Genomic DNA, 9,978 nt, shown 5'->3' with positions numbered 1-9,978 from the left:
TCATCCAGACGCACCAGTGTGTATCATCCAGACGCACCAGTGTATCATCCAGACGCACCAGTGAATCATCCAGACGCACCAGTGTATCATACGAACGCACCAGTGTATCATCCAGACGCACCAGTGTACCATACAGACGCACCAGTGTATCATCCAGACGCACCAGTGTATCATCCGACGCACCAGTGTATCATCCAGACGCACCAGTGTCATACGGACGCCAGTGTATCATACCAGACGCACCAGTGTACCATACGGACGCATCAGTGTATCATCCAGACGCACCAGTGTACCATACAGACGCACCAGTGTACCATACCAGACGCACCAGTGTATCATACAGACGCACCAGTGTATCATACAGACGCAAGTAGACGCACCAGTGTACCATACAGACGCACCAGTGTACCATACGGACGCACCAGTGTACCATACAGACGCACCAGTGTACCATACAGACGCACCAGTGTACCATACAGACGCACCAGTGTATCATACAGACCTGGTGTACCAGTGTATATAGACGCACCAGTGTACCATACAGACGCACCAGTGTAGACGCAGTGTACGACGCACCCATACAGACGCACCAGTGTACCATATACAGACGCACCAGTGTACCATACAGACGCACCAGTGTACACGCATATACAGACGCACCAGTGTACCATACGGACGCACCAGTGTGCCATACAGACGCACCAGTGTACCATACGGACGCACCACATATTGTATCACACAGATTCATCCGTGTATAATAAAATGCACCACACAGTGTACCATACAGACATACCACACAATGTACTATATGGATGTACTACTCCCACACACACACACACACACACACACACACACACACACACACACACACACACACACACACACACACACACACACACACACACACACACACACACACACACACACACACACACACACACACACACACACACACACACACACACACACACACACACACACACACACACACACACACCACCACACTGGCATGCCGAAAGATGTACAAAGGCAAGAAAATGGCACTAAAGCCCGAGACACTGACACCCTCCTTCTTCCCCGTCCCTTCCCTCCCCCTTCCCTTCCCCTCCTCCTTCCCTTCCCTTCCCTCCCCCCTCCTCTTCTCCCTTCCCTCATCTATCGCTCCTTCCCTTCTCTTCCCTCCTCTCCTATCCTACCTTCATCCTCCCCTTCTTCATCCCTCCCTCCCTCCTTTTATTCCCCCTTTCTTTCCCCTAGTTCTCCCCCCCCACCCCCATTTACCAGGTCATAGCACACACACGGCGGCACTTCAGTACACGGAGGGTGTGAGGATGTGCGTGTCTCCTCTCTATTCCTTTAGTCTCTCCCCTTACAAAGAAAACTACTACACTGGGCTATTTAAAGTATAAGTACGGCTATTTGCTATTATATATACGTTGGGCTATTTGTTATTTAAAGTACGTAAACCTAATTGGTATTTTAAGTATATACGATTACTCGAATAATGCACACATAAGGTGAACAAACCATGTCACAACTGTCGAGAGAGAGAGAGGGGGGGGGAGCAGGCCTACAGGTGAGGTTCCTCCCTAACACGTGTCAACACATTGTGAGCAATTTTTGTTGGTTCCTCCGTCAGGGTGGTGAAACGCCTGTTCCATCACCACCACACATGGGACTGACTCCCTGCTACGCCTCAAACATTCTCCACGGTGTGTGTGTGTCACTTATGGAGCTTCCGATTAGATCTGTTTTAACACCCAAGTTTGAGGAGTTCACACGCATGCGCACACACACACACACACACACACACAAGCTCCCTCTCAGGTGGTCACTACCATCCATCAGCATCATTGTGTGGGTGAGAGAGGTCAGCCTACACAGTGCTGAGATGACGCTCTTGTTGCTGCCTGCTCAACACACAACAACACTACTTCACCAACACTACCTCGCCAACACTGATTCACCAACACTGTCTCCCCAAAACTACCTCACCAACACCTACCTCACCAACACTGCTTCACTAACACTACCTCACCACCTTTATTTCACCAACACCAACGCACTTGGCTAACCCTCACACACACACACACACACACACGCTATAAACAACATAAGCTGCCTCAATAACAAATGACAATCGCTATACTTCATCTTGGTCACTTCTCAAGTAAACATGACTGTATGAACACACCACTTACCACAATTCAACAAGAGTCATCACCCTTAAGGTAAATAAACATATCAACTACAACATGATACTTCTTCATATTTGTTATTAAAAAAAGTTAAAATACGTGTTCTCTATGATATCGACCAGGTAACACAAGAACAAAAGGGCAGCGTCAGTATGAGCAGTCAACATCGCCAGACGTACAGTACAGGCTTCTCTCTACCAAGTATTGACCCACTTTTGTGAGTTATCCCAGACGAAGGTTTGCTCGCCCCCATGCCTGCACTGACGATCTTTTTATGGCAGGAGTCTTAATTACCACGGGTCGGTGTCTTAAAGGTTTATATGTTTAATTTTCCTCGTAGGTGAAGTTGTTGAGTTAAGTTATAGAGTGACGTTGAGTTACAGCATATAATATATATATATATATATATATATATATATATATATATATATATATATATATATATATATATATATATATATATATATATATAATTACAAGGAAAAAGAAAATAGTTCCTAAGCGCTGTGGCCTGCGTTTTTTCCTTGTGGTTATCAGCATATACCTGGATCACGAGCACCTATAGGTGATTTATTTGCATATATATATATATATATATATATATATATATATATATATATATATATATATATATATATATATATATATATATATAATATGGCTTATGGCGTTACTCTGATCACTTACGAGGCACGGGCAGTCCCCTATTGGAGGTTCACGGAGCCATAAGCTCGATGAACAGGCTTTGTGTGAAATATAACAAAGTCTAGGAATGCTTTTAGTGTCCTAGTGGTCTAGAGGTAACGTTCCCCGGTCACACACATAAGATCGTGGGTTTGAGTCCTGGTGGGGTGAGGTTGTTGATTATATGTAGAAGTCCGAGTGCTTTATGGGCTAATGTATATATATATATATATATATATATATATATATATATATATATATATATATATATATATATATATATAAAATGACGTCATATTTACATTGAGACTCTTAACTTAATTAATTTTATTCATTGACCATAAATTTGGGGTTAAAATTAATATAGATGGTTTGTGAATTGAGTCTTAGGTAATTAGGTGAGACAAGCCAGTAAGACTCCCCCTACCCCCTCCCCCACCCGACCTGTTCACTACTGCCTAGGATCTGATTCACTTGCCTTACCACACCACACCACACTAGGTCTCACGTCCTTAGTGGAGAAAGATGATGAGAACATTTCCCCGTTAAAAACATCATCATGGCCACTGTTTCATCTCTACCTGCTGTCATCAACAAGATGAGATATTGTATGTGTTAAATAAATACTAAAGACATTTTCTATAAATCCTTGGCTATGAAATTGTTACCCAAATCATCAACCAAAATGTTCATTAAAAATTTCGTTAAGACGCGTCTAAACAACTGAAAGTAACAAGACTTTTCCTCTATGGAACTACATTCTTCACACAGCAATACGAAAAGTCTTAATTTAGATTCACATCACAAATCACTACGACCCAGTTCTGCGACACCCCATTACCACTCGGTGTCAAGTTGTCACGAGCCAAACAAACCAAGCTGGAGTGCCAGGGAGGCCAGGCACCATCAAGATAGTGCCAGTAAAGGTAACGTTACTCCTCCCTCGCACACCTACGGCGGCCTGCTGCCCCTACACCACACAAGGTGATCGTGAGTCTTACACAACACCCTGTAGGTACGGCAGCGAGGCGGTGACCACCCGTTACTCATTGTCAAGTACCCGGCGGCTATCATGTCCGGGATACAGGGGCGCTGTGTGCAGGGTCCCACATGCCGAGCTGTAAGGTATAAAGGCTGTGTTGTTCTGGACTTGCCCTGAGAGGTATACCACTCATGCTAAACACATCGTTCTGCTGGTAATTGCTCTTCAGATTTCGCTTCGCCGTCAAATTTGAAGATGCTTGTATATTAGGGACACAATGGGCATTATGCTGTGTTTATTAGTTTTATACACCCAAATTTGGACGAAAATTTGCGAAATTAACCATCCTGTGCAAGGTGAAGCGCACAAGCGTTTACAGTGCCCATCTGGGAAGCATGCGGAGTTCATGCTTGCCTTTATGACTCATGCATTAAGGGCGTAAGAGCCTGAAGGGTCATGGGTTTTGTCAGCAAGTTACATAAAGTGACAGAATGATGAGTGTGTGGGGGGAAATTTCCCTGTACAATTTATCTGTTTATGGCAAAGTGTGGCAGGTCCCTAATAATGTCAAGTGCCAGGCCATAGCCATAGGCATTGACAATATTGAGGGACATACCTTTTAGTGTGATTGTGATGGCGTGTACGTCGGTAGTGTCGGCTTCAAGGGGGACGTCGAGAGGTTGGTAGGGGACGTCCTTCTTGGAGTAGATACGTAGTCCACTAGCATGTCCGCAGAGTGGTCAAATGATGTGGAGAACTGGAGTGGATGGGCCCCAGGTGCCCATCCACTCCAGTTCTTCACGGTGGGTGGACGGGGGCAGCCCGGCCCGGGGCAGGCTCGGTGTGGACGCCAGTAGTGGTATCAGGCGGCGGTGGAGTAGGCCGTGAGCATGAGGGGCACACAGGGGGAGCTACCAGGTTGTGTCAGACCAGAAGAGGGGGGTGACTGGGTAGTAGCTGGAGGCAGGGGTAGTCTGTGTAGGTTGGAGATGGCGGTACAGAGTGTATCAAAGAGTCTTTCACTACAGTTGGTAAATTCGTGTAAGAGGGATATGATCTGTGTTGTGTCACCGGAGGGGGTTGTGGGGGGCACCGGTGGGGACACAAGGTCTGACAGCGTCTGAGTAGAGACGGGGAGGAGGCCCAGTTGTAGTTGAGTTAGGAGACGGCCGGGACTGCTGTGTTGCAGCCAGGTGAGGCCAGGCAGGGGCAGGTGTTGTTGAAGAAGGCTCGGTAGGCTGGGGGAGGGGGGGGGAGGTTGAGGTTGATGCAGCCTTCGGGGAGTCTTTTCTCCTGGGACAGACGGACGTTTGGGGCATTGTCGTAAGTCAGCATTGTGTCACCCACCACGATTACAACACCTGGGGTCAACAACATAGCCCAAACCACCCCCATTGAGGTGGTCTTTGGTTTTTTGGGCACAGACGGAGGAGTGATGGTTACGTGAAAAGGGGGTGACCTGGGTTGCCCCGTCTCAAGTCTGTCTGCGGGACACCTTGGGTGGCGCAGTTATACCTAGAGTCCTAGACTAATGAATAAACAAACATTTGAACTCCATTTTGAATTCCATTTTTTTTAAGCTTACTATGAGTGACTATCTCACTACATGGATTTAGCGCAATGTAATATGACAACAAAAATTATAAAAATTTTATTAGATAGGGGCGGCTTTAACTACAAACACCTTTACTGATTACAACATTATTTGGCTAAAAAATATATTGCCTTTAGGTCAGAGATGTTATTCTTAAGGACTTACACGCACCTGTAGTCTTTGATACCAGTGTCGCTGCTGTCACAGTGTACTGCATATTGGCAAATCGAAACGCCAATTAAAGGTACCCGAGTAATTAATCCACGGCACAGCGCCTCCATTCGCGCACACACCTAGACTCACCTCCCACCCGCTGCAGCTCTACACGCGCACACACCTAGACTCACCTCCCACCCGCTGCAGCTCTACACGCGCACACCTAGACTCACCTCCCACCCGCTGCAGCTCTACACTACTCTTGACAACGGAGTCTGTTGACTATTAAGAGGAAACCTCCTTAGTGAGTAACAACACTTCCTTAGACCTTTCGTGTTTCTAAGGGAAGATTCCTTTAGTTCTTATAGTTCATGTTCATAAAGTTCTCCTGTGTCATGTATGGCTGTCGTGTTTTATCATATTTTTAGGGTTACTGATATGTCACAGTTTAATATTTACGTCTTTACTACAAAACAATAGTTTAATAACACGCAACATATCGAGAAAATTAAATCAGTCATTCGTCTGCCACCGACATCATCCAAGGTTCATTAACACACAATAATACTGGTTTACTATGAACTAATTTTTTTTTTCGTATAATAAATGACAAAGAAAATAAAGACAAGTGATCCACAAGACAGGAGTCAAACAAGACGAGAACCATGAGGCCCTCGTCCCCTCGTCGTGATTCCATCATTATCCGTGACCTTCCCGAGACACACCAGCAACCCGATACCTTCTGATTGTCAGATACCGACCTCCTCCCTACTCCGGACGACACGAGAGAGAGACCTTGTTCTTCTGTGTCACTCGGGAGGATAAAAGGAGCGGGTCGTTTGTGTGTCACGAAATAATTGGATCAGGGGAAGGAAGGTTGCACGGGGGCTTAAGAGAGGCTTAACTCCTCCAGCGTCCGGGAGTGACAACACCACCTCCAGCCTCCCTGGTTGTCTCTTACTTTATCTCCTGCACCGTCTTCAGTCACTCCCCCTCTCTTACCCTAGCTTCTGCCTCGTGTGCTCGGTCTCCACTCTACCTGCATCACTATATCTCTTCACTATACACCACTACAGACTCGCCCCTCTCCGTTACACCACATCCCTCTCACCCCAGACAAGCCTCCCTTTCATCTGAACACGGCTCCCACTCCAAGACACTAATTCAGTCCCTCTCACCCCAAAACCCTTAACTCTAACAAAACTCCTCAGCTTCTTCCACACTCCACCACTCACCCCACTCTGCCCTCTCATGTCAAATGTGTCTTAATTCCCACATCCCATGGTACTGTGATAACACAAATCTCTCACCCATCCACTCACCCATCACCCCCAACTCATCCACACACTACCCCCATTCACCCATCACCCTACCATCACCCACTAATTCATCCACCCACTCATCCATCACCTAAATCACCCACAAAATATATTAAGTGGCCAATCAGAGTGAGTGTTTGGATACGTGTGTGTGTGTGTGTGTGTGTGTGTGTGTGTGTGTGAGAGGCACATGTCACTCCTCACAACACCACAATAGCAACAAATTCTGAATCCTTTACGGCAAGGAATCGGATCCTGTACCGTGAATTAAACAAGGGGATTCGAATCGTGTCTTCAGTAACTCACAAGGAGATCTGGTCATCTAGCCAAATGCGATCAGGTAAATCAGATCCTGTTTACTCTTACGGGCCAGTGGGTGAATCAGATCGCGTCTTCCTGACCGTGTAAGGGGGGGGGGAAGGTACGAAGGACAAGGAAATCAGATCCTTCTAGTTATAATGAAAGGGGGAATCTGTGTTGTGTGTTCGGTAATTTAAGGAGGATCAGGCCATGTATCCTACACTGGTCAGGAGGATCAGGCTATGTATCCTACACTGGTCAGGAGGATCAGGCCATGTATCCCTACACTGGTCCAGGAGGATCAGGCCATGTCCTACACTGGTCAGGAGGATCGAGGCCCCTGTATCCTACACTGGTCAGGAGGATCCAGGCCCTGTATCCCTACACTGGACAGGAGGATCCAGGCCCTGCTGTCCTCACTGGGCAGGATCAGGCCCTGTATCCTACACTGGTCAGGAGGATCAGGCTACTTATCCCTACACACTAGACAGGAGGATCAGGCCCTGTATCCTGCACTAGACGGGAGGATCGGGCCATGTATCCCCACTTGTCCAGGAGGATCAGGCCATGTATCCCTACGCACACTGAACCCAGGAGGATCGAGCCATGTGTCCTACACTGGTCCAGGAGGATCAGGCCATGTGTCCTACACTGGTCAGGAGGATCAGGCCATGTATCCTACACTGATTAGGAGGATCCAGGCCTATATCCTACACTGGTCAGGAGGATCAGTCCTGCTTATCCTACACTGGTCAGGAGGATCAGGCCATGTATCCTACACTGGTCAGGGAGGTCAGGCCATGTATCCTACACTGGTCAGGAGGATCCAGGCCCTATATCCACACTAGACAGGAGGATCAGGCCATGTATCCTACACTGGACAGGAGGGTCAGGCCATGTATCCTACACTGGGCAGGAGGTCAGGCCCTGTATCCTGCTGTGGACAGGAGGATCCAGGCCATGTATCCTACCATGGGAGGATCAGGCCATGTATCCTACACTAGACAGAGGGATCAGGCCCTGCTTATCCCACTGGGCAGGAGGATCAGGCCATGTATCTACACACTGGTCAGAGGATCAGGCCATGTATCCTACACTGGACAGGAGGGAATCTGGCCATGTATCCTACACACTGAACAGGAGGGATCAGGCCACCTTGTCCTACTACACTGGACAGGAGGATCAGGCCATGTATCTGCTGGACAGGAGGATCAGGCCCTGCTTATCCTACACTGGGCAGGAGGATCCAGGCTCTGTATCCTACATAGACAGGAGGGATCCCAGGCCATGTGTCTACCACTAGACAGGAGGATCCAGGCCATGTATCCTACTGGACAGGAGGATCCAGGCCCTGTATCCTACACTGGACAGGGAGGATAGAGCTCTGTATCTACACTGGACAGGAGGATCAGGCCATGTATCTACATAGACAGGAGATCCAGGCCCTGTATCTCACTGGACAGGAGGATCCCAGGCCATGTATCCTACACACTGGACAGGAGGATCCAGGCCCTGCTTATCTACACTGGGCAGGAGGATCAGGCCCTGTATCCTACACTGGTCAGGAGGATCCAGGCCTGTATCCTACACTAGACAGGAGGATCAGGCCATGTATCCTACACTGGACAGAGGATCAGGCTCTGTATCCTACACACTGGGCAGGAGGATCAGGCTCTGTATCCTACACTGGTCAGGAGGATCAGGCTCTGTATGCGCAACAGACAGGAGGATCAGGCCCTGTATCCTACACTGGGCAGGAGGATCAGGCCCTGTATCCCTACCACACTGGGCAGGAGGATCCAGGCCATGTATCTACACTGGTCCAGGAGGATCAGGCGTATGTATCCTACACTGGTCAGGAGGATCCAGGCCTGTATCTACACTGGGCAGAGGATCCAGGCCATGTATCCTACACTGGTCAGGAGGATCAGGCCATGTATCCTACACTGGTCAGGAGGATCAGGCCATGTATCCTACACTGGTCAGGAGGATCAGGCCATGTATCCCTGGTCAGGAGGATCAGGCCATGTATCTTACACTGGTCAGGAGGATCCAGGCCATGTATCCTACACTAGACAGGAGGATCAGGCCATAGATCCTACACTTGTCAGGAGGATCCAGGCCATGTATCACCACTAGACAGGAGGATCAGGCCTGTATCCTACGCTGGACAGGAGGATCAGGCCATGTATCCTACCTTGTCCAGAGGATCAGGCCATGTATCTCACTGGTCAGGAGGGATCAGGCCCTGCCTTCCTACACTGGTCAGGAGGGGATCAGGCCCTGTATCCTTCACTGGGCAGGAGGATCAGGCCCTGTATCCTACACTGGTCCAGGAGGATCCAGGCCATGTATCCTACACTAGACAGGAGGGGATCAGGCCATGATCCCCACTTGTCAGGGGATCAGGCCCTGTGTATCCTACACTGGGCAGGAGGATCAGGCCATGTATCCTACACTGGTCCAGGAGGATCAGGCATGTATCCTACACTGGTCAGGAGGATCAGGCCTGTATCCTACACTGGGCAGGATCAGGCCCTGTATCCTACACTGGTCAGGAGGGATCAGGCCATATATCCTACACTAGACAGGAGGATCAGGCCATAGATCTACACTTGTCAGAGATCAGGCCTATGTCCTACACTGGGCAGGAGGATCAGGCCCTGTATCCTACACTGGTCAGGAGGATCAGGCCCTGTATCCTTCACTGAGCAGGAGGATCCAGGCCCTGTATCCTACACTGGT

This window comes from Homarus americanus, unplaced genomic scaffold (assembly GCF_018991925.1).
Source record: "Homarus americanus isolate GMGI-L3 unplaced genomic scaffold, GMGI_Hamer_2.0 scaffold51859, whole genome shotgun sequence".
NCBI lineage: Eukaryota > Metazoa > Arthropoda > Malacostraca > Decapoda > Nephropidae > Homarus > Homarus americanus.
The sequence above is the reverse complement of the archived record's forward strand: the minus strand, read 5'-3'. Positions refer to the sequence as shown.